Here is a 25731-nt window from a genome sequence, read left to right on the forward strand (position 1 = left end):
TGGGCACAGGTGCAGTGGGTGCAGGTACAGGTGGGCACAGGTACAGTGGGCACAGGTGCAGTGGGTGCAGGTGGGCGCAGGGGCAGTGGGCACAGGTTCAGTGGGCACAGGTGCAGGTGGGTGCAGGTGCAGTGGGCAAAGGTGCAGTGGGTGCAGGTACAGGTGGGCACAGGTCCAGTGGGCACAGGTACAGGTGGGTGCAGGTGCAGTGGGCACAGGTACAGTGGGTGCAGGTACAGGTGAGCGCAGGTGCAGTGGGCACAGGTACAGGTGGGTTCAGGTACAGTGGGCACAGGTGCAGGTGGGTGCAGGAGCAGGTGGGCACAGGAGCAGTGGGCACAGGTACAGGCAGGTGCAGGTGGGCATAGGTTCAGTGGGTACAGGTGCAGGTGGGCACAGGGCCAGTGAGCAAGGCAAGGGGGGTGACCAGAGGAGGGCCCGAATCCTGCTTTGGATGGGGAGGCACAAGCAGCCACGGTAACTCGGCTGCCCCTCTTGGCTCCATCTCTGCTCACTCTCAACCTGACTCCCTCCCCACCCACCCCCTGTGTCTCTCCTCACAGGCTGGCAGGCTCAAATCACCCGAAACACTCAAAACATCCCCCCCGTCTGCATCCCCACACCCGCTGCCAGACGCTCAACCCAGGAGAGCAAGGACTCCAGGAGCTGCTTGTACCCAGGCCAGGAATCCAGCCTGCCACAGGCCCAGGGCTGCGTACATACTGGCTGAATGCATTTTCTAATATTTTGGTGACGTTGGTTACTTGCCACCTCTGCCGTAAATAACGGCAGCGTCAAGGATACAGCAGCCACGGGAGGTAGCAGCTGCTGATCCGCAGGGAAGCCTCCCTAGAGACAGACGTGTGGAAGACGCATCAAGAAAACCCAAGCTCTGATGCTGAAAGGTGTCTGTTAAAGCCTAAGCCCAGGTGCCTGCAAATGGGACCTTATGTGGAAATAGAGTCTTTGCAAATATAATCAAGTTAATATGAGGTAACAGTGGGTTAGGGTGGGCCCTCACCCAATAGGACAGGATTCCTTAAAAGAAAAGGGAAGGGCGAGGCGTGGTGGCTCACACCTCAATCCCAGCTCTTGGACAGAGGTAAGAGGATCGCTTGAGCCCAGCATGGACCACATAGGCAGACCGTGTCTCTAAAAAAAGTAAAAAAAAATAGCCAGGCATGATGGCACAGGCTTACAGTCCTAGCTACATGGGAGGCCGAGGCGGGAGGATCCTTGTGTCTGGGAGATGGAGGCTGCAGTGAGCTGTGCTTGTGCCACTGCACTCCAACCTGGCCCACAAAGCCAGATCCTGTCTCAAAAAAAAAAAGAAAAAGAAAAAGAAGAAGAGGCCGGCCATGGTGCCTCAGGCCTATAATCCCTGCTCTTTGGGAGGCCGAGGCAGGCAGATCACCTGACGGCAGGAGTTCGAGACCAGTCTGGGCAACATGGTGAAACCCCATCTCTACCAAAAATACAAAAACAAACAACAACAACAAAAAAAACAGAAGCCCTCGGAGCAGCCCTGCATCCAAATCCCTGTCCCCTCCAGCAGGGCTGTGTAAGGAGGGGCAACCCTGGGTTTTCATGAGGAGCAGAGCAGCTACACAGAGAGAGGGTGGGCTGAGCCAGCCCAGACTCCCACAATGTGGTCCACAGTAGGCGGCCACAGCTCCGGTCAATGCCTGGACACTCAGAGTTATGTGTTCACGTCAGCATGTGTCAAGAAAAGCATCATTGGCCAGGCATGGTGGTCACACCTGTAATCCTAGCACCTTGGGAGGTCAAGGTGCATGGATCACGAAGTCAGAAGTTCAAAACCAGCCTGGCCAACATGGTGAAACCCCCTCGCTACCCCAAAAAAAAAAAAAAACCTACAAAAATTAGCTGAGCATGGTGGCACACGCCTATAACCCCAACTAATTAGGAGGCTGAGGCAGGAGAATCGCTGGAAACTGAAACTGGAAGGCAGAGGCTGCAGTGAGCTGAGATCGCACCACTGCTCTCCAGCCTGGGCGAAGGAGCGAAACTGTCTCAAAAAAAGAAAAGAAAAGCATCACTAAGACACCAACTCATGACTTCCTGGATCCACTTCCTTCTTAAAGCAAAAAATCAGGTTAAATAAACAGTGAGGTTGTTATCAATGGCATTAAGTGAACAGCGAGCGCACCCAGGATGCTGCCGGGTGCTGCCTGCCGGTTCAGCTCCCTCCAGGAGCGCATCCCAAGGAAGATGAGCCGTCCCTTGCCAGGGTGCAGGTGTGTGTCTGGGTCTCAGGCTCACCAGTAGGCGTCTGTGGTCACAACTCTGCTGCCTATGAGGGCTCTGCCACGGGCGCTGGATGTAGCCTTATGCAGACACAGGGTCCCGCACAGGCTCACCAGTAGGCGTCTGTGGTCACAACTCTGCTGCCTATGAGGGCTCTGCCACGGGCGCTGGATGTAGCCTTATGCAGACACAGGGTCCCGCAGATGACAGGACCTCCTACCCTCCCTTCTCCCAAGGCCTCTGGCAATTTCCACATTGAATAAAGCAAAAACAGCAACAGTGCCCCAGAAGCCAGACCAGAGGCAAATGGATTAAAAAGACCACTTCTGGCCAGGTGCAGTGGCTCACACCTGTAATCCCAGCACTTTGGGAGGCCAAGGTGGGCGGATAACGAGTTCAGGAGTTCAAGACCACATTGGCCAACATGGTGAAACACCATCTCTACTAAAAAATACAAAAATTAGCTGGGCCTGGTGCCTCATGCCTGTAACCCAGCTACTTGGGAGGCTGAGGCAGGAGAACTGCTTGAGCCGGGACCAGGGAGGCGGAAGTTGCAGTGAACCGAGATTGTGCCACTGCACTCCAGCCTGGGCTACAGAGCGAGACTCCATCTCAAAAAAAAAAAAAAAAAAACAAACAAACTGCTTCTCGGCCTCCCTGAATATGACTCCAGTCAAATCCAGTGATCGACTGTGAAGATGGCTTTAACTAAACGGGATGTCGGAGTTAGTGCCACCTCTTAACTCCTGGCCTCACTCCACCAACAAGTAATTAAAGCAACCGGGACACTGGAAGCCTGACAGAGCTCATTCTGCTGCCCGGGGGTCAGTCACGGACATGCACTTCCCTGCCCAGAACAGGGTGCCTGCTAATGATTTCCGAAAAGTTGTTCAAAACACTCTGAAGTTAAAGAACAAGTCTATATACGAACTAAAATAAAAGCAATGAAATACTACAGATGTGTTTCCATATCACCATAGGTAGCAGAAAGTAACCATTTCCTCAGAGAAAAACATGTAAACTCCCAATGTATGAAATTACCAATGTATAACTGATAAAAATAGTAAACAGGCACCCTTTTTAAGAAGTACTTATTATTATTATTATTATTGCTTATTTACTTTTTAGAGGGAGCCTTACACTGTTGCCCAGGCTGGAGTGCAATGGCGTGATCCTGGCTCATTGCAACCTCTGACTCCCAGATTCAAGCAATTCTACCTCAGTCTCCCAAATAGCTGGGGACTACAGGTGTCCACCACCATGCCTGGCTAATTTTTGTTTTTGTTTTTAGTAGAGATGGGGTTTCACCATGTTGGCCAGGCTGGTCTCAAACTCCTGACCTCAGGTGATCCGCCCACCTCAGCCTCCCAAAGTGCTGGGATTACAGGCATAAGCCACCATGCCTGGCCATTATTATTATTATTATTACTTTTTTTTTTTTAATCTTAGAGAGGGTCTTGCAATGTTGCCCAGGCTGGTTTTAAACTCCTAACTTCAAACAATCCTCCCACCTCAGCCTCCTGAGCAGCTGGGACTACAGGCAGGTGCACTTTTAATAATGTGATGCTAAAATGAAATACTTAAAGTACAGAGTGACATTAACCTGAAACGTTTCATTCACTTGGACAAGAACATCAGCCACTGTTTAGGAAGCACTAGGCAGCTTTAAATATCCTGACTCCCTCAGTTTCCCTTCAGAAATAAAAACCTTTGTGACATCACTAACCGTTTCCAGCGCACACAGCTGTCCTGCAGCCCGCCCCAAGCACTTATCCACCAGGAAAACCCAGCCACTCGCTCAGCACCCTGTGAGAACTTACACCTTTAACTTCCTCTAAGAAGCTTTCTGCAGGAAAAATTACCATCTGTGCTTTTGCTCAAAAGTGAGTTCTTGCTATTAACATTTTAGAAACACAAACGTAGCCCTAGTCACACAAAACTGATACACACGTGAAGCAGGCGGAAAACCCTCAACACACCTGCACCATCAGCCAGCAGAGCCGCAGCCACAGTGGTTTCAGGGGACTGGGGGTGACTGGAGAATGCAATCAACGAGGGAGTGCAGGTCCAGCCATCCTGAGTTCACGTGCCCTGAGTCAACCCAGCAACACACACCTGGTGGAGACTAGCATTTCTGTGTGTGGCACAGACCCCAAAAGACAAAAGCCTTGGGTACTCCCCCCGAGAGCAACACATGAACACACGTGCCAAACCCAGCCTGGGACAGAGGGGCTCTTGGCCCCGACAGAGGAGCGCAGGAGGCGGATTCCATGTGAGCACAATGGGTTCCCTGACTGGCAACAGGGCAAGACCCCTTTTCAAAACTTAAATTCAGACCACACAAGAGGCCCATGTCCACTGTCACACTGCACCTGTCACAAGCTTCCCAGAGTAGGTTTCTCATTGAGGTCGGTGTCTTCCAATTCCTTTCCTCTCTCCTGATTCATATCCTGACCTTTATTCGCTAGAAACTTTGTGTGTGTTGTGTGTGTGTGTGTGTGTGTATTCTTCCAGACCGCTCCATTTTCTGTTCGTAAAAGGAGATGTAAATCACAGAATGGGCTCCCCACAGGACGAATGTCAACGACCAGATTACACGTGAGAAGTGGAGATTTTAGTGTGGAGGGGAGACTGCAGGCAACTCAAGGCTTCTGTGGAGACCAGAGGCTCAGGGCAGGGTCTCAGGCCAAAGCGCTGCTTTGGTGAATGGGTAACAAGCAGACACATCCCACTTTAGATGCTGAGCATCTCTGATCTCCCTGAAGTGTGAAGCATCCTGGGTCTGCAGGCTCCACACTGAAATCGGAAGAGGAAGAACGGGGCTGGGCCTGGGCAAACGAGTGCCTTCTCCAGCCAGTTTGTTCTCCGCCCCTCAAGAAGCTCAATGTTCTCTACTACTTTCAAAAATACCTAGGTTGGCTTTGAACTCACTAAATAAAAGGATACTGCTCGTCAACAGGTTCAATAATTTAAATGGGACGGACAGAAAGAGAACATATATTTTATTCCAATAGGGCCACACCAAGACAAGAAAGACTGCAGACCGTGTTGTCTTTAAAGCTAATTTAGCGAATTATCAGATAACTCAGTTGGTGGTCACCACACAAGCCCTGACCCACGTCCTTTTTCCTGAAACCTCAAGGTCTAATCCCACACAAAATTTCACGTGGCCAAGGGACACTTACTGCCTTCCCTCCACCCACGTTCTTCTGGGTGCCCTGAGAGGTTATGTTTCAATTGCTGCACCCCCATCTCACTTACCAACAAACGCTCCATCCCCGTCTTCCCATTCCTGTACCCCCATCTCACTATCAACAAACCCCACCTAGCCAGGCTTGGTGGCTCACACCTGTAATCCCAGCACTTTGGGAGGCCAGGGGCGGGGGATCACTTGAGGTCAGGAGTTCGAGACCAGCCTGGCCAACACGGTGAAACCCCGTCTCTACTAAAAATATAAAAATTAGGCTGGGCACGGTGGCTCACGCCTGTAATCCCAGCACTTTGGGAGGCCAAGGCGGACGGATCATGAGGTCAAGACCATTCTGGCCTATACGGTGAATCTCCGTCTCTACTAAAAAATACAAAACTTAGCTGGGTGTGATGGCGCGCGGCTGTAGTCCCAGCTACTTAGGAGGCTGAGGCAGGAGAATTGCTTGAATCTGGGAGGTGGAGGCTGCAGCGAGCTGAGATTGCGCCACTGCACTCCAGCCTGGCGCCTAGCAACAAAGCGAGACTGTCTCAAAAAAATAAAAATAAAAAATTAGCTGGGTGTGGTGTCAGGCGCTCGTAAACTCAGCTTCTCAGGAGGCTGAGGCAGGAGAACTGCCTGAACCCAGGAGGCAGAGGCTGTCATGAGCTGAGATCGCGTCACTCCCCTCCAGCGACAGAGCAAGACTCAGTGTCAAAAAAATAAAAATCAACCTCCCTCCCACCCACCACCATCAAACCCCCACCCCAGCCCCCAAGGTCTTCGCAAGGCCTGTTGTCCCCACTCTGCACAAACAGCCCTGGGCGCTCGGGTCATCAGCTCCGTCCTGCCTCGCTGTTCCTCCCGCCAGGACGGCCTTGCTCCACTTCTCAGCCTCGGCAGGCGGCCGGCTATGGCCAATGAGTGGATGATGAGTGTGTTTCCAGAAAGCCCATGTGTTTTGAGGTGCCCCTACAACCCAGAAATCAACAAGCAGGCCTCTGTTTCCTCACAACTCAGAAGCTTCTAATGTCTGTGACTTTCTGTGGGATCATTTGAAATCATTTGGGAAAGCAGCCAATCGGCGCTGCAGACGAGAACGCGGCCAATCGGCACTGCAGACAGGGAATGCGGCCAATCGGCGCTGCTGACAGGGAAAGTGGCCAATCGGCGCTGCAGACATGGAACCTGGCCAATCGGCGCTGCACAGACGGGGAACGAGGCCAATCGGCGCTGCAGAAGGGAACGCGGCCATTAGGCGCTGCAGAAGGGAACGGGGCCAATCGGCACTGGAGACAGGGAACGCGGCCAATCGACGCCGCAGACGGGGAACGCGGCCAATCGGTGCTGCAAACAGGGAACGCGGCCAATCGGTGCTGCAAACAGGGAACGCGGCCAATCGGCGCTGCAGACAGGGAAAGCATAGCTTGCGGAGGCTTCTCGCGCTCCTGCCCAATCAGGAGCCACAGTGCAGCTCCCAGCAGACACGCGAAGCATCCTGCGGGCAGTTGACCACACTGAAATGATGATTCCCCCAGAGCAGCGTGGACCTTGCTGTGTCCACCCCTCAGACACAGCTGTTAACACCTGAAGTTCCTGACCCTCCGCAGGCAGCCCCAGGCCCAGAGACGCGCCGTTCTCCATGTCGCCACAGAGGAGGCCCGCACAGGCCTTGTGAGCAGCGATGACAGCGAAAGGGAAGATTTCTGGGCAAGAGGCTTCATTTTCTTCAGAGTGCTTGGAAGGAAAGAGACGTGATGTATTTTTGCAAACAAAAATGTCTTACAAACAACAAAGTATCTGTGTGTCCCATGCAGGTAACAGTGCTGTCCAACTTTCAGATAAATGAAGACATTTTTAAAAACTGATCGTTCACACATGCGTATGTGGCTCTTCTCCATTTTGGGGGCAACTGAAAAGGGCTGAGGCGCCAGTAAGTCAGAAATGCTGAAAGAAAAACCACGAGGAGCCGGGGCAGCACCTGGGCTGGCAAAGACGGTGGAGGAGAAAGGCTTCACCGGCACCGGTGACCGTTCCAGGGAGACAGCAGCGGCCTTGGGAAGGGGCTCTGTGCGCTGAGCCAAGTCTTCGGAAGGCACAACGCGAAACTCAACGGTTCCTCATGCCCACCCCACAGCTGACCAGCTCCCAGAAGCTGCCTCTTACAGTGGCCCTGCCCTCCGGCCGGCAACCCACTCAACTCACTCCAACAGGACCGGCCAGCTGCCAGATCTGGAACCATGCGGGCAGGTCACCGAGGGGACCCCCTCCCCCGAGTCCCTTTTGGCCTCTGTGCCACTCCCCACAGCAGCCTAGGCGCCCTCCTCCAGCCCTGGAGGGCTCCTCACCAGCCTCTGCCACCACATCGCACCCCATCAGCGGCTTCTGTATGCCCCCAACCCACCTCTGTGGAAACTTTCTCACCAACCTACCCTAAAGGCTGGTCCTAGAGGCCCTCCCTAACGCCAAAAAACTGTCACAAATAGGAGACCCCAAGTGTCTCTCTAATAAGCCTCAAAAACACACCTGTCAAAACACAAAAGCTCTGCAAGTACTTTTGAAAAAAACAGTTTCTCAACTTTCTATTCTAAAATAGCCATGGTAGCAATTTCTTAATCCAGATTAAAACTTTTAAATGTTTTTAAACGTTGTTAATTGTAAATTAGAGTAAAACAGCACTGCTGATACTCAACAGAAAATTTTGCATAAATCACTTTTCAGTCAAATTGGACTGGTTTGGACCTGGTTTTGGGCTAGTTTGGGACTGGTTTTGGACTATGATTTTACTTGTTTTTATGCTTTCACAAAACAACATTTTCTTTTCTTTCTTTTTTTTTTTTACTTAATTTTATTTTTTTAGACAGGAGGTCTCACTCTGTTGCCCAGGCTGGAGTGCAGCGGCACAATCATAGTTCACTGCAGCCTCAAACTCCTGGCCTTAAGCAACCCTCCTGCCTCAGCCTCCCAAAGCACTGAGACTACAGGCCTGAGCCACCACGCCTGGCCTCAGATCAGAACCATAGATGTTTCCCGTCTATAAACAACATCATTGGGGCCCTTTGTCATCACAGCAAACCAGAACAGCAAGCCTGGGTCTGCATATGTGAGGTACTCAACCTGCTTAAGCGATAACAGCAGAAAAGCAGGAAAATCCCACCCACCTATCCCATGGTCTAAGTAAGACTGCAGCACCCTGCACAAGCTCACAGCCACGCCAGAGCCACGGCAGAGGGCAGGAGGACCCTAATCAGGGCAAGGCAGCCGCATTTCAAAGCCCTGAGTAACTCTGTGGCCTTAATAGAGATTTTTAATCGAACATTTATTCTTAGGAGCCAGGCCATTCAAGCAAACTTAGCAGCAACAAGAAGAATCTTGTTCCCCAAGGGAGGGGATAGATTCATGGCGAATTTTTTTTTTAATCCTCTAGAAAAACCAGTAAACAAGTGTCACCCATCACTCAAGGTCACTCATGAGACTTCCAGGTAAAACACGCTAAGTCCAGGGAAAAGCAGCAGCCTGAATTTTTACAGGAACGGTACTTGGACAAGAACACAAGGTCCCCGGGACAGGGAGCCGCCCATGGCAGACGCCCAGACACTGGGTGTGGGGATGGGAGGGGGCTGTGGCTTCTAGAGCTTTCCTCTCACTTGAATTCAGCCACGGAAAGGGCGCCTGGGCACCAGCCATGACAATGGGAGGAAGGAGCCCAAGTTCTCGGGCTGGCGGCACAGTCGAGGCACCGGGCACAAAGTGGGTCTCCTGGGCTCTGTGAGGCTGAGCTAAGACCTCTGACGGAGAACGGAGCACTGGAGCTGCACCGCTGTCCCAGAAACATGGACCACAGGGACACAGTGGCCCAATTTCCCTTAATTTGAAAAGCCCCACATAAGGACAGTGTTGGAAAGTTCACTCTGCAGAAATGTAACTCAGTAACAGTGTTTGTAAATAACACAGCCTCTGACAATGACGGTGAACCCTTTGGGCATTTTTCTCTCTGCTCACAGCGTTGACATCATGACCTCTGTGACCACCGGGGCCTGAGGAGGGACGGGGCACAGAGCATGGGGTCAGCCTGGCCCTGGTGTCACTGACCTGGGGTCCTTAGGTACCAGTCCACCCATCCTGATCATCTGAAAGAGGCGTGGAAATGAGGTCTGAGCAGAGAACGACTCATCTTCACACACCAAACAGCTAAACCCGAACAGAAATTACCTCATCGAAGCAAAACAAAACTCTCAGCTCCAAGATTACACCACCAGTGAGAGGCTTAATTAAATGTTTGTCCCCAGGCCGGCCTGAAGAAGGCAAGACCAAATTTTGGATTTCCAAACACAGCAAAGTGAGTGCGTTCCATCCCCCCCAAGGAGAAATCCCACAGTAACTCCCACCCCTCTTCCCTTCAGTAAAGGAGACGAAGCTGTCCGGCTTTTGGGAGGACACAGTGTGTAAGTTTCCGTCTGGACGTGCGGTAACTTATGCCTCGTCCCCCCTCACTCCTCAGTCCTTCCTGTAGCCACAGGGCTGAAGTGCCCAAAGGTTTCCGTGGGAAGCACTAACTGTCACAAAACACACGGAATAGAAGGGCTCCGCTACGATAAACACGGTCGCTGGCTTCATCGTTCACGTGAAAAACCCCTTCTGTCCTTTCCAAGAACTATTCTCCACTCTCGTACCGTGAACCGCTGCCTTCACAGGCGACGCGGGTGCTAGCAGGAGAGGCGTCTCCGCAGTCTGTTACCAAACGGGAAGTTACTCTGCGGATAGAGCCCATGGGAAGACCCCACGACCGGTGCGATCCAAACGCCCGCGAGCTCTGCTCACAGGTGTCTGCGCCCAGGCCGCCCGCGGAACGCGTTTTAATTAGCATTTCTTTAAACAATGCTGATCACAATCTCGCTGCCACGATCCACGCCAGACGCGTCGCTGAGATTGCAGCTCGGAAGCGAGAGGAAATTCGCTGCGAATCTCAAACTTTTCTGTGTGTATATTTCTTGGATGTTAGAAAATACCTGTTCCACGCCGCCCCCCCCCCACCTGCGCCAGAGCCCCTGGTCCCGCCCTATTGTGAGCGGTTCGCGGAACCTACAAACAGCGCATCTGTCCCCGGAGCCAGGGGACCCCCAGCCGGCCAGAGCCCTCCCCCGGGCGGCGCCGAGAATCCCCCGTCGCCCTCGGGACTGAGTTGCCAGACACCAGCTCCCCTCCCCGCGAAACTGACATGTCTATTTACAGAGAAACAAAGACGCGGCTCAAAGCGGACTCCGCTCCCTCGGCGCGCCCCGTCCGCTCCGCGCGCCCCGCGCCTCCCCGCCCGAGGCCCCCCGCGCCCGGTGCGGCCCGAGATTAAGATGGAGACCAGGCCCGCGTCCGGCGCCCAGGAGACAATGACCCCCCGCCCCGGGGCGCTCGGACCCGCCCGCGCCCACCGCCTGCAGTTCCGACTCTTGGCAAACTCGGCGCGGGCGGCTCCGGGTGCGGCCGGGCAGCGCCGGCGGGGGGCGCGGCCGGGGGGCGTGGGGACGCCCCCGGGCTGCCTCGGGGCCAGGCGTTGACGCAGCAGAAATTACCAGCTGGAAAATTCCCCTTTCGGAGGTGCCGAGGAGGGCGCGCGGCAGCGGCGGCGGGAGGTGCCGGGGGCCGAGGGGCCGGGGCAGCCCCGCCGCCTCCGTGCTCAGCCCCGCGGGGACCCCGCGCGGCCCCCGCGCGCCCCGCCCCGCGCCGCCGGCCTGGGAGGAACCCGCGGGGGCCGGGCCGGGGTCTCCTCCACCGCCCCCGGAGCCCGCAACGCAGCCGGGCGCGCCGATGACCCCCGGGAGGGCGCCCCCGCGGGGCGGGGCGTGGCGGGGCGGCCGGCGGCGGGGGCGCGCCCGGGCTCGCAGCGGCCCGGGCTACCCGCTCCGGCTCCCGCCCGGCCCGGCCCCCGCCGCGATGCGCCCGCCCGGCCAAGCGGACAATGAGCCGGCGCCGCTTACCTGTGACCCCATGGGGCGCGCGGGCGAGGGCGGGCGCCGCGGCCGCCGGCCAGGCGCCGGTGATCGCCGCCGCCGCCGGGCGGGCGCTGCGTCCGGGCGGGTCCGAGCTGCGCGCTCGCCGGGGCTGCTCGGTCCGTCCGTTCGTCCGTCGGTCCGTCAGGCCGGCGCGCGCCCCCGCGCCCGCTCCAACCCCGCGGCCCCCGCCGCCCGCGCGCGCGCGCGCCCCGCCTGCGGACCCTGACCCCGCCCCCCGGCGCGCGCCCGGCTGCCGCTGATTGGCCCGTGCCGCGCCCCGGCCGCGGCCACCGCCCCGGGCCCCGCCCACGCCGGCTCGGCCGCCGGCCCCGCCCCTCGCTCGGCCCCGGGCGCCGCGCGGCGGGGTCGCAGGGGGCCGCGCCGGGGGTCCGTTGTCCCCCCCCCGCGGGCGGCCGGACGGCGGAAGTGCGGGTGGAGCTCGCTGGGCATTGTGGGAAGCCCCCTCCCCTGGGCCGGCGGGGGGCCGGGGCGGCGCGGCGAGGGGTCCCCCCTGGCCCGGGCGCGCCCCTGCCCCGAGCGCGCGGAACCGGCTGCAAACGGCCCCACGGAGCGACGACCCCGGCGTGGGCACCCGGTCCCTTCCCGGGCCGCGCACAGGGCGCTGCCCACGCGCTGGCTCTTCGGGGGCGCGCGGGTGCCCGGGTCACGGGCGGTCCCCGCGCCGGACGCGCCGTTGCGCTGCGCGCGTCTCGCAAACTTCGCGACTCCCCCGCCCGGCCGGGCGTCTCCGCGGGCCGCTCGAGGGGCAGAAAAGGCGCCCGGAGTCCGCCCGGGACTCGGGGTCCCGGAGGGTCTGGGCACCGCGCGCGCCCACCTTCGGAGGCCTCGGCGCACCTGGGGCGCGGGCCTCATGGGGCGCGCGCCGGTGTGGTTTGCTTTGGGCTGGCCCAGGGCACCGGCGGTTGCGCGTGGGTCCCTCCCGTCGTGTCGGCTCCCCAGTGGGGACGAAGGGGCGTGAACCAGTGGCCCAGGCCTCGCCCGGGCCCCGCGTACGGTCCGGATCTCAGCGCCCAGGACACGTCTCCACCACCCGGACCCTGCGGGTCGCTTCCTGCCGGCGCTGCCCTCAGCCCTCGGGCTGGTGGAGGGGGAAGCGCGGCCCCGCATTCCTGGCTGGCTTGCGCGAGGGAAAGGCCACCTCGCTTCCTCTCCCCGGGCGCAGCGGCGGGAAGGGAGGTGAGCCTGTGGCCTGCGGCGCGCGAGGGAGTCGAGCCCGATCGGGCCAACCAATGGGGAGGCGCCCGGGCCGTCCAGCCGGCCTCCCTGCGGGCTCAGCACCGCGGATTCCTCGGGAGGTGGGAGGCGGCGGCCCTGTGGATGCTTTCAAATCAGGATGTGTGAAGCACATTCAGGACCGTTGGTGGGAGGCAGTGGGGGCTCTCCATGAGTGAGCAAAGGCGAGCGAGGTCTGGCTGCTGGGATGAACGCCTGGGACACTCCCTCCTGCCGTCGCGGGCACCTGGAAATGGCTGTGCGGCCACCCCACCCATCCCCTCGCCGAGGTCTCCGGAATGGCACTGCCGCCCAGAAAGCCTCTTCCCCAGCCTACCGCGCGCTGCACCCTCTCGGTGGCACCGCTTGATCTAGTCTGAAACTGCCCAGCGTCCCCGACCCTCGGGAGGTGGGGGCTGAGCACAGCAAACCTGAGAAGAGGCGGCTTCCAGGAGGGTCCGGCGAGTCACGTACCCCTCCTGGGACCGAGGGCAGTGCCTGCTAGAGCCCCTACCTGCCCACCCAGAGCCCATTTGTATCCCACGCAGGAAAGAAGGCGTGGGGAGACAGGAGAGCTCGGGCCCACCTAGCCAAGGCAAGAAGGGCCAGAGCGCGGATGCCTGTCCCGGCAGCCTCCCACAGAGCCTGCCGGTACTCTCCTGCCCCAAAGAGACCCTAGTCTCTCCCAAGATGTCTGACCTCTGTAGATAGCCTCCAAGGAGAGCAGTGTTGATGGTTTGCCACGTCTGTTGTTTGTGCAGGGAAGGAGAGCAGCAGCAGCTGCCTGTCCAGAGTGTACCCTGGTTGGTGCCCAGTCATCACTTAGAAGGCCTGCCAATGAGAACCAAGCCTCGGTCTCCCCACGACCCAGGCCCACCCCATCTGCCAGGTTGGGGCTATCTGTCTTGGTAGAAACTTGCTGAGTTCTAGAATGGGGATCCGGGCAGATGAGGCTCTGGGGCCTCTCACCTGGGAGCCCCACTCCTACCTCCCACCCCCTCAGCAATGCTGTCAGTAACTGGGGACATCAGACTCCCTACTTTTCTGCTCTAAGAACCAATGGAAGGTCAGGCAGCCTAGAGATGAAGCCAGTATGTCAGAAAGGAAGAACCAGGACCAACCTCAGAGACAGGACCCTGATTAAGTCCTGCCTAAAGATCCCCTACCTGTGGACAGCCGCTATTCCAAGAGGTGATATACCCCTTTACTATTTAAAAGAAAAACAAAAACCAGCAGCAGCTGCAGCCTCTCAGCCCAACTGGTAGAAGGAGGGTGGGGTAGTTGGGCTTCTACAGCCACCTGGATATGTCAGCTCCGACGGGCATGCTTGCCCCATGGCCCCAGCAACCTCAGGTTTGTTAGAGCCTAGAGCCCAGCATCTGCTGAGCTGCTGCTGGGATTAGACATGAGACCGGCAAGTGCTAGTCTGGGCTGCAGTGCCCTCTCTCTTCCCAGAGCACCTGGGAACACTTGCACAAGTGACACACACAGGGATCTGTTGTGTGATGACCGGCCGGGAGGCAGCGCTGGGAACAGAGGATGCAAAGCGTGGCCTCAGCAGTACTGGGATCAGCACATGGGTGCCTGGGAGGGTCCAGAGGGTGGGGTCCCTGAGAGTGACATAATGAACTGGATGTGATTCCTGCCCTCGCCAAGTAGGTGAACAAGACAGGTCTCTGCAGGGCACACTTGTCCATGCTGCACGATGTGGTCATTCCTGAAAGTCACCCCCAGCTATCTGGGTGAGCACGTCAGGAGCCCGTCCCAGGAACTCTGAGGACTGTGAGGAATGAGCAGCAGCAGGCCAGGAGTTCTGGAGGATGGGGGCTCAGGGCAAGGTGCAGAGGCTGGGCGGGCCCATGGATGTACCTGCTGAGGGACATGCCCCCCACAACCCCCTGGAACAACTCAACCAGAGTCCCATGGCCAGCAGGGCTCCCGCAGGGTCCAGGCACAATCTCAAGCTTCTGGCCTCTGCAGACCTGTGCTCACAGACCCCCTGCACCGCTTGCCCTGCCAGCAGACCACCTGCCCTCTGCCCTCACTGTGTGACTTCTGGGGGCCAGGGATCTGGGAGGGGACCCAGCCCCATGCCGGGTGCTCCAACACCACCAGGAGCGTAGGGACCTGCCTCCCATCCTCAGGAAGGATGGTCTGGGAGGAGCTTTGGAAAAGAAAATTCCTGAGAACAGCAGATACCCCTTCCTGTCCTGTGTCCCCTGGGCAGCTCCCCCACCTTGCCGGGGCCTTTGCTGCCCCCTCTTTTCCCAAGGCACCGTTTCCCTTCCACCCCCAGCTGGGGTTTCTATGGTTGTCTTTGTCTCAGTGACTGGTCAGGGAACCTGCCTGTTTATTCACCAGCCAGTGGTGTTGCTCAGTCGTCCCCATGGAAACAGCCCTGCGAGTCCTGCCCCCTCCCAGGGAACTGCCCAGAACCAGTCCCTGCCCTCTCCAGGCTTCTGCTGGGAGCCCAGACAGAGGGAAAGGCAGAGGGCAGGGCGGGAAGAGAGGCCCGCTGCCGGCCTGAAGATGCTGGGGCTGTCCAGGGAGCCGCCTACCACACGTCATCCTGGGTCCTGCGGGTGGACCGGAGGCCTGCCATGGGCATCAGCAGAGCTCCACCCACGGGCTGAGGGAGGTGGCCTTGCTGAGGCCAGATCGAGGTGGCCTCCTCCTGGGCTTGGCTTGGCCAGGTCCAGTGCCAGCTGGCCCTGCCTTCCCACCCAGGCCTCCCCAAGACCACCCTCCAGAATTGCTCTGGGGAGAGGGGCTACCTGCCAACCCACGGCTGCCCCACCCCAACTGTCCTTCGGGCCTGCGCCCCTGCCAAGCCCCAACTGCCGCTCCAGCTGCCACAGCCAACTGTCGACTGGTCTCCCTTCCAAGCGCCTGCTCACCCCCAATCGTCCTTCCAAAATGCTGCTGCCAACTACCAGCCCCCTTTCTTCCTGAGCCCTGGCTCCCATCGCCATTCCAGGCCACGGCACCAGGGCTCTGCATTCCAGACCTTCCCACGGGACGGAGGCCAGGCCACACCTGTCATGCACCTGGTGGGATGGGGTGGGTCAGGGGAGGCACTGAAGGTCTGAGAAGGGCAGAGGCAGAAAGCAGAGCAGGCGATGGGGCCAGGACCCAGCAGACGGAAGGAGAAGGGGCAGGGAGACAGGGGGCAGAGCCAGGGAAGGGGAGAGGGCAGGGCAGCCTGTCCTCAATGCCAGGGCCCACACCAGCCCCAGCACAGGGGTGGGAAGGCAGCCAGAGCCCAGCCCAGGCAGAGCTGGGCCTTTCCTTGGAGGGTCTGTGAACAGCTTGGCCTGACCAGACCCTGGGAGGGTTCTCCCAGCCATGTCAGGGGGCACTGGTCCCTCCCCACCAGCCCTGCACAGCTTGGAATGGAACCAGCTCCCAGGCCAGCCTGGACTCCCTCCTGCTTCACCACCTGGCACCCAGGGCCTGCCTGAGTCCCTTTAGGCTCCAGCATCCAGCCTCTCAGTCCCAGCCCTGGCCTTGTTGCCCTTTCCCTCCTTCGAGCCTCCTTTCTGCATTCATCCCAGTGGTCCCTGATCCCTACCTCCAGCACAGAGCCCCCACAGCACCCAGCCTGCAGCACCCTGTACCCCGAACACAACAGGTGCCCGAAAGTCGGCTCCCCAGGCCTAGGGGAGGCACTGCTGCCCTTGCGGGGCAGACCTGGGGCTGTAATTCCATCCCAGGCTCTTGACCAGCCGGTCAGCACCGGGAGGTGATGGGGGCCAGGGCCTCAGTCCCGGCTGGAGGGACACAGCTGCTCCCCAGGGGCCCCTGGCCTCGGAGGGCTCGCATTGCAGAGACAGTGATAGCTCCTCAGATAGCCACGGCAGGTGAAAGGGACACCTGGCTCTCCCTGTGTCCCCTGTGGGGGTTGCTGCTGGGACACAGTGGGGCAGGCAAGAGGGCCACGTCAGCCTGGCCCTGGAGGAAGGGAAAGGCGGACATGTTTGCCAAGTACCTATGGAGTGCCTGGAATGTCCCTACATGGGGAACAGAGAGGAGGAGGACTTGCCAGGGTCACCTGGCCCACCTCTGGAGCTGGGCCTGGGAAAGGAAGAGAGGGGGTCTGCTGGGGTTCCGTTGGTGGATGTGGAGAAGCCCCAGCCCTGCACAAGGCCAGCCTGTTGCCTCAGCTCTTTCGCTCACTCACTTGTAGGGCAACATTCACAGGTCATGGAACCCATCGCGTGTCAGGACGTGCTCGGTTTGGAGAGCCAGGAGTGGGGAGTCAGTAACAGGTCAGCAAATTCATAAGCAAGAACTCTAATGAGATGAAAAGGAACTGTGAATGGGTCCCTTGGGAACATGGCTGGTGCTGAGGCAGAGCAGGAGAAGGCAAGCTGAACTCCTGGCCATGGCGGGGATGACAGGGGCATGGGGGCCCTGGGGACCCCTGGGAGGAGAACAGCAGAACCACTTGGTGCTGGCTTATGACCCCGAGCTGGGGCACATGCTGAGGTAAAAACAACAATTAAATGCAGGAAAGAGACCAGCCTTCCCTACAAAATAATTCCAAATAATACCTGTAGGTTCTGGAGCAGAGATGACCGCTATGCACCACCTTGAGTGTGGACGGGCTTTAGGGACTCCTATCCAAAGGCAGTCCAGACAGGCAAGGAGGAACTCGGCTGAACAGGTGACCCGCCGTCAGGCGACTGTGCAGACGTCAGTCACCCTGATGAGGTGGGCCATGAAGGCACCTCACCTCTGAAATTCTTTCCAAACTCAGAACCTCCGTCTACTCCTGAGAAAGTACATCAGACAAGCCCAAACTGAGGGACTTTTTGTTTTTGTTTTTGAGACAGAGTCTCGCTGTGTCGCCAGGCTGGAGTGCAGTGGCACAATCTCTGCTCGCTGCAACGTCTACTTCTGGGGTTGAAGTGACTCTCCTGCCTCAGCCTCCCAAGTAGCTGGGATTACAGGCGTGTGCCACCACACCCAGCTAATTTTTGTATTTTTAGTAGAGATGGGGTTTCACCATGTTGTCCAGGCTGGTCTTGAACTCCCACCTCAGGTGATACACTCACCTCAGCCTCCCAAATTGCTGGGATTACAGGTTTGAGCCACCACTCCCCTCCTGCAATGTCGCACATTTTCTGAAATCTAAAATTATTCCAAAATAAATAAAAAGGAAAAAATGCAAAACCAATCAATCAATGAAAACCACATCCTTTTGGCTCTGGCGTTGGGAGTTAAGCAGTCTCTCCAGCCCTATCTCCGCCAAGATGCTCATTTTCAGCTTTAGAATCCAGGGCTTCAGGGTGCCCCTGGCTCTGCCCAACGTGGAAGTACACACAGGCCACAGGAGCCACAGAACTTCCAAGCTGAGTGGGAGTGTGCCCTGTATGTAAGGATGGTTGGTCCTCACGTTCACGTGCACCTGTGTGTTATGAACTGAGTCCTCATGCCACACAGGAGACTTGCCAGAATGCTGTGCTGAGAGACTTTTATGAAGCTCAGCCTGGCTTGGCTGGCACAAGCCATAGCCCTAAAGGTGATTCCAACTCTGTGTTTGTTGAGTCTTTGCTCAAGATAACAAAATGCTGCCAAAATGCAAAGTGCAAACACCCTGTCCCAAAGCAAACTTCCCATATCCAAACCACTTTCCATGTTTTCCACTCAACCCTTCTGTGATATTCACATTTACCCCAACACCTTTTGGGGTCCCCCTTCATCATTTCCTCATACCCCTTTTTGTTTCCTTTCTGTTCTCCCTTTGAAAACCCAGGTTGGTTTTCTGGTCCCGGTCGCAGAAGCAGGATGACGAAAGGAACGTCATCGTTTGGGAAGCGTCGTAATAAGACGCACACGTTGTGCCGCCGCTGCGGCTCTAAGGCCTACCACCTTCAGAAGTCGACCTGCGGCAAATGTGGCTACCCCGCCAAGCGCAAGAGAAAGTATAACTGGAGTGCCAAGGCTAAAAGACGAAATACTACCGGGACTGGTTGAATGAGGCATCTAAAAATTGTATACTGCAGATTCAGGCATGGATTCCGTGAAAGAACAACACCTAAACCCAAGAGGGCAGCTGTTGCAGCATCCAGTTCATCTTAAGAATTTCACCGATTTAGTCATGCAATAAATATTCTGGTTTAAAAACAAAAACAAAAACAAAAAAAAACCCAGGTTGGGCCAGGCGCAGTGGCGCGTGCCTGTAGTCCCAGTTACTTGGGAGGCTGAGGCTGGAGGATTGCTTGAGCCCAGGCCTTCTGGGCTGTAGTGCGCTATGCCGATCGGGTGTCTGCACTAAGTTCGGCATCAATATGGTGACCTCCTGGGAGCAAGGGACCACCAGGTTGCCTAAGGAGGGGTGAACCAGCGGCCCAGGTTGGAAACGGAGCAGGTCAAAACTCCCGTGCTGATCAGTAGTGGGATCACGCCTGTGAATAGCCACTGCACTCCAGCCTGAGCAACATAGTGAGACCCAGTCTCTTAAAAAAAAAAAAAAAAAAACCCAGGTTGGCAGAGCGCAGTGGCTCACGCCTGTAATCCCAATGCTTTGGGAGGCTGAGGGGGGTGGATCACAAGGTCAGGAGTTCGAGACCATCCTGGCCAACATGGTGAAATCCCATCTCTACTAAAAGCACAAAAATTAGCTGGGCATGGTGGCAGATGCCTGTAATCGCAACTACTTGGGAGGCTGAGGCAGGAGAATTGTTTGAACCCAGAAGGTGGAGGTTGCAGTGAGCTGAGAAGGCGCCACTGGGCTTCAGCTTGGGTGACAGAGCAAGACTTCATCTAAAAAAAAAAAAAGCAAAAAATAAAAACGGTCAGGCCGGGCGCGGTGGCCCACGCCTGTAATCCCAGCACTTTGGGAGGCTGAGGTGGGTGGATCACGAGGTCAAGAGATTGAGACCATCCTGGTCAACGTGGTGAAACCCCATCTCTACTAAAAATACAAAATTAGCTGGGCATGGTGGCACACGCCTGTAATCCCAGCTACTCGGGAGGCCGAGGCAGGAGAATTGCCCGAACCCAGGAGGCAGAGGTTGCAGTGAGCCGAGATAGCACCATTGATTGCACTCCAGCCTGGGTAACAAGAGAGAAACTCCGTCTCGAAATAATAATAATAATAAATAAAAATAAAAATGGTCACCTTTGCCTATGTTGGAGCTCAACTACAGCCAATAAGGCAGTCTCAGCGGAGTGTGGCAGCTCATGCCTGTGATCCCAGCACTTTGGCAGGCCGAAACAGGCAGAGCACCTGAGATCAGGAATTCAAGACCAGCTTGGCCAACATGTGAAACTTGGTCTCTACTAAAAATACAAAACTTAGCTGGGTGTCATGGTGCACGCCTGTAATCCCAGCTATGTGGGGGGCTGAGGCAGGAGAATTGCTTGAACCTGGGTGGCAGAGATTGTAGTGAGCTGAGATCGTGCCACTGCACTCCAGCCTGGGCAGCAGAGTGAGAATCCGTCTCAAAATAAAACATAAAATACTAGCCTGCGTCTCTGCCACATGTCTGTGCTCCTTCCTACAGGCACCTGCTCATGTGTGTCTGTGGATGGTGATTGCGTCTGCCTGTGCGCCCGTGTGTAGGGGATACATGTGTGCTGTGTGTGGCAGGTCCGTGTGCGCCTGTGTGTGGTGGGTCTGTGTATGTCAGGTCCATGTCTGCCGTGTGTGGCGGGTCCATGTATGTCAGGTCCGTGTCTGCCGTACGTGGTGGGTCCGTGTCTGGCCTGTATGGTGGATCTGTGTGTGTCAGGTCAGTTTCTGCCATGTGTGGTGGGTCCGTGTGCGCCGTGTGTGTGGCAGGTCTGTGTGTGGGCACCGTGTGTGGCGGGTCCGTGTGCTTGCTTGCTGGTGGCTAACCATGACTGTGAATGTGTCACGACCACTGTAGTGCATTTTCCAATGTCATCTGCGAGTCGCATCTGATTCTGGACATTGGGCAAAACAGGGCCCTGCCCTTCAGGGGCTCGCCCTACCAAGGGTAGCCCTGAGCCAAGTCTCGGGATCAAATGCAAAGTGCCCTGTCAGGGGAGGTGGGGCTCTGGGAAGCTTCCTGGGGACCGTGGCCATGGAGATGGGGGAGGATGGGGAGTGTCCCACTCCAGCTGGGCGGGGCGGGCCAAGCCCTGAGCGTGCACATGGTGAGTGTAGAGAGGCTCCATGGCCTTGCTGGGACCACAGGGAATAACACGGGGAGTGTGGAGAGGCTTGGTGACCTTGCTGGGACCACAGGGAATGACACGGGGATTGTGGAGAGGCTGGGTGGCCTTGCTGAGACCACAGAGAATGAGCTAATTTCCAACAACTGGCTGCTGAGCCAGGGCTGTTGGGCTTTTCCTGGGGCTGAAGATGCTATTAAGACTTTATTTATTTATTTTAATATTTTTAATTTTTAAATAGAGATGGGTTTCTCCATGTTGGTCAGGCTGTATTTATTTATTTACTTATTTATTTATTGAGACAGTGTCACTCTGTTGCCCAGGCTGGAATACAGTGGCATGACCTCAGCTTGCCGTAAACACTGTTTCCTGGGTTCAAATGATTCTCCTGCCTCAGCCTCCTAAGTAGCTGGAATTACAGGCATGTGCCACCACGCCTGGCTAATTTTTGTATTTTAAGTAGAGATGGGATTTTGCCATGTTGGCCAGGCTGGTCTTGAACCTCTGACCTCAGGTGATCCACCTGCCTCAGCCTCCCACAGTGCTGGGATGACAGGCGTGAGCCACCACACCTGGCCGCTGTTAGGACTTTACAAATAGAGACAGACTTGATTTAATAGGATCAGTCAGATGAATTTCCAGGATGTGGGCTGACTTGCGTCAGGATTGTAGAAGACGGCAGAGAAGTCAGAGGAGGGCCGGCCTATCTTCACAGGCAGTGGGTGGTGTCAGATGGTTCATGGCACAGAAAGTACAGGGTTGTGGATGTGGTACCCAGGCTGGAGGAGAGAGGCCAGGGCTGCAGGTGTGTCCTGCGGGGAGGAGGCTGGGAAACCCCTGGAGGAAGCCAGAGGGAGCAGAGTTGGGACCTCAAGGATGCACAGGGGCCAGGGGTCAGTTGGGGGGACCCCCAGAGCACTGCTTCCTCTTCCCTGTTTGGGGTTTCAGAGGTCCCTTGTGCAGGGGCCAGGGCAGAGCCACGTCTGTAGGACACGTCGGCCCTGGGTGGGCTTCCACAAGCTGCTTCCAGAGGATGGAGACATAGCACCCAGTCCAGATTATAACCTGACCCAGGACTCTCTCTCTACCTTGGCTGGGGTTTGGCACAGCAGAATCTGTTCTCTGAACTCTGGGTCCCCATCAAAATGGAACAGGGTGACCTGCAGCCCCGGTCAGGTAGGACTAGCCCATTCTTCTCCTGCACAGCTCTGGCTAACAGGGCCCAAGCCAGTGTTTCAAGGCCAGCCGGTCAGTTCCAGCAAGATGAGCTCCACATCCACAACCCCACCTGTGTGGCCTGTGTGGCCCTGAGTCCTGAGGGCTCTGGAGCTGTCTGGGTTGGAACTGGAGTTACCACCTGCCGTGGGGTGGGGCGAGTCTCCCACTGCTCTGAGCACCAGCCTGCATCAGGAGAACCCACCTTACTGAGGAATCCCCAGAAGCTCCGCCTTTCTTGTGGGCGTTATTACCCTAATGGGTCAGCAACTGCAAGGTGGGGGCTGAGGGGTGGGCGTGGTGGGGACAGAGGCCCCCTCCCTGGCTGTGGCTGCACTTGCACATCTTGGGTACCCTGTGGGCACTTCCTTCATGTTGGGATTTGGGCTCTAGGTGATTGATCCCTGGCTGCTTCTGGGAGCCCTAGGGGCTAAAGGACCCCAGAAGAAGGCTGAGCTGGAGAAAAGGTGCTTGCCTCGTTCCGGGAGCTGGGCAGATATGTGGGTGGTGAGCAAGACTTGGGAGGGTTCCTCATCTGGGCCCCCTGCCCCTGAGGGTCCATCCCAGTACAGGATCAGGTAGCATCAAAGGGAAAACCTAGGCTGAGGGACTGGAGGGGGACTGGGGCCTTGGCCAAGGCCTGCGGGGGGGTGCCCTGCCCGGGGCGGGGGAGCTGCAGGAAGGAGTGGCCATTCCACCTGAGTTGGCCACCCCTGCCTTAAAGCTCCCAGACCCAGGATACTCAGCGCTTCCTTCTCCTGGAGCCTTTCGGGAGGCCCTCCTGCTCAGGGGCTGGTGTGCACCAGGAGCCAGGTTCCATAGCCTCTGCTGCCACAGGCTGGGCGGGCTGTGGCCCCTCCTCCCTTGGGGGGTCCTGGTGCCGGGGTGGTTTTGAAAAGCAGAGACTGGAGGCCTTATCAGACCACAGGTTTTCCTGAGGAAGGAAGGGTGGGTGTGGGCCTCCGGGATGGGCGCCTCCTCTGGGTGTGCCCGGCCTGGTGGAGGGCCCATATGTGCTGCCCGTCCCAATTGGGGGACCCCAGTCCAAGCCCTGCCCCACCAAAGACAAGCAGACTGCAAAGGCTGGAGGGACCTGGTAGGGTGTGGGTTCAGGGTTCAGGCCCAGGGTGGGGTGTGAATTCCCTGAAATCACAGCAAATGCCAGCATCCTCTGGGGTAGCATTCCTGGCTCCCCCAGCAGTGGCCCAGAGGAATTTACGGGCAGTTCACCAGCAGTTCCACTGCTAGGGATGTGCCCAGTGGGAGTTTATACCTGGGTTCACCAAAAAACGAGCAAGAATGTTCCAAGCTACCCTATTCATAATAGCCCCGACTGGGAAAATGCAAATGCCCATCAATGCTGGGTGTGGCCTGTCATCCGGAGGACAGTGACTGCAGCCAGCAGAAGCCACCTTCAACACCCTGTGCCCGAGTCAGGGGCAAGAATCTCGGGCAGAGCTGGTGCCCAGCAGGGATCAGGTTCAGGAACGGGCAGGGCCAGTGCGGGTGGATGGAGTCCGGGAATGAGGGCCTCCGGGACATTGTGCCCGAGGGCCTCCGGGGTCTGGCAAGGTCCTGTTTTCTTGACCCAGGTGTTGGCAACAAGAGGCATTCAGTTTACAGAAATTCAGGAAGCTGTATACATAAGATGAATATACTCTTCTGCATGTATGTGACACTTCAGTACAAAGTTACACACACGCCTATCATCCGAGCACTTTGGGAGGCCCAGGTGGGTGGATCACCTGAGGTCGGGAGTTCAAGATCAGCCTGACCAACATGGAGAAACCCCGTCTCTACTAAAAATACCAAAATTTAGCCAAGCATGGTGGCACATGCCTGTAATCTCAGCTGCTTGGGAGGCTGAGGCAGAAGAACCGCTTGAACCTGGGAGGAGGCAGAGGTTGCAGTGAGCCGAGATTGCACCATTGCACTCCAGCCTGGGTAACAAGTGAAACTCCATCTCAAAAAAAGAAGTCACATACATGGGCCAGGTGAGGTGACTCATACCTATAATCCCAGCACTTGGGGAGGCCGAGGGGCAGATCACGAGGTCAGGAGTTCAAGATCAGCCTGACCAATATGGTGAAACCCTGTCTCTACTAAAAATACAAAAATTAGCAGAGCGTGCTGGTGGACGCCTATAGTCCCAGCTATTCGGGAGGCAGGAGAATCGGTTGAATCCAGGAGGCGGAAGTTATAGTGAGCCAAGATCATGCCATTGCACTCCAGCCTAAGCAACAAAGCAAGACTCCATTTCAACAACAAAAAAGTTACACACACAAGCAGAAACCCTCCCTGACCCCTCCAGAGGGAGGAATGTTCTCTGAGGCCTGCCTTCCTCCCGTCCTGTCCTGCCTGGGCCCAGCCCCTGAGGCGACCTTGTTCCCTCCAGGGAAGTTGAAGCCGGCCTGGGCTGAGAGTCAGGGAGAGAAGGCCAGGTCATGCCCCCTACTTTTCATGGAGGGAGCCAGAGGAGGGGGCATGAGAGAGCCGCCCCTGAGGGAAGTGTGGGTGGGGCTGAGCTCAGAGCAGGGCAGCCAGGCTGACACCCCAGGGCCTGCTCCACCTTTCTTGGAAGAGCCTGGAGGAGCCTTGTGGGGTGGGGGTGTCCCACAGCCACGCAGGTGGGGCTGCAGATGTGGGGCTCACCCAGCTAGAGCCAGCCGTGGAGCTCTGGCTTGGGACCCAGGGAACCCGCCCTCAGCTGGTCAGCCAGGATGCCTCCTGCTCTCCTCCCTCCATCCCACCCTTCTACTTCCAGAGGCCCCAGGGCTATTTTTAACTTGGCAGAGCAGCCCTGGAGCTGAAGGTGGACTGAGCACTGCAGGGCCTGGGAAGGAGGGAGGAGCTGCAGCTGCCGTCGGCCTCCACCCCTCCCTGGGCTCCAGCTTTCTGGCCAGCTGGTGGTGGGGGTGTGCTGGTCATCCTTGACCTTAGAGGAGAAACAGCATTCCACCCTGCAAATCTAGTCACACTCAGAGGCCACACCGACACTCCAAGATTCAGACACAAGCCTGAGACACAAATTCAAAAACCCACACCTCAGGGTGCACGAGACGCACTCTCTCACACACACAGACACATACAGACACTGACAGAGACACACACACTCTGCCCAGGGACAGCTCAGGAGTGTGTTAGGTGCATGGAGCCTCAGGACACAGGGGCAGATGTGTGGACTGGCTGACGCTTTGGCAGACCTCACCAGTTGCCTCGATGCTCAAATGCCTTGGAAGCCAGCCCTACACAGGCACAGACACCCAGAGACACCAGCTGTGGGGCTTGTGGGGAGGACCCTTCGGTCACACCCAGAGGCTGAGGTGGGGGAAGCTGGGGGTGGAGCTGCCCACTCGCCTGCTCTAGTCCCTCCCCCAGCACCAGCCCAAGGTCCCCGAAGCCTACTGAGTGGACGAACAAGCTCCAGGGTCTCCACACCCTTCCCATGGAAGAGCGGGCTTGCGGCCTCCCCTGTCCCCCATGCTCGCCCCCACACTCTCAGGCAGGAAGCCCTGAGAGAGGACAGGGGCAGGGGAGAACGAGGAGAGCTGACCTCAGAATGTGCTCAGCCAGCCCCTTCCTCTCCTGCCCCACTTCCCCTCTCCTCCCCTAGGCTTTGTTCCCTGGAGCAACTGCCCCCTGACCCCACTGAGGAATTGGATTCAGTCCTGGAAAAAACCCAGGTGCTGGGCTGGG

At 57.3% G+C, this 25731-nt stretch overlaps 1 protein-coding gene and 1 pseudogene across 1 annotated transcript in view; one reads left to right on the top strand and one right to left on the bottom strand.

Annotated features, from left to right (window-relative positions):
* Positions 1–11653, bottom strand: part of ZBTB46 (zinc finger and BTB domain containing 46) — an 83439-nt gene extending 71786 nt beyond the window's left edge. The window contains exon 1 of the mRNA XM_035302949.3: positions 11428–11653. The gene's annotated coding sequence lies outside the window, so the exon portion shown is untranslated. The remainder of the gene's footprint in view (positions 1–11427) is intronic.
* Positions 11654–18439: 6786 nt separating this feature from the next.
* Positions 18440–18816, top strand: LOC118153482 (large ribosomal subunit protein eL37-like; annotated as a pseudogene).
* Positions 18817–25731: the final 6915 nt, after the last annotated feature.

Source organism: Callithrix jacchus, chromosome 5, assembly GCF_049354715.1.
Source record: "Callithrix jacchus isolate 240 chromosome 5, calJac240_pri, whole genome shotgun sequence".
NCBI classification, from domain to species: domain Eukaryota; kingdom Metazoa; phylum Chordata; class Mammalia; order Primates; family Cebidae; genus Callithrix; species Callithrix jacchus.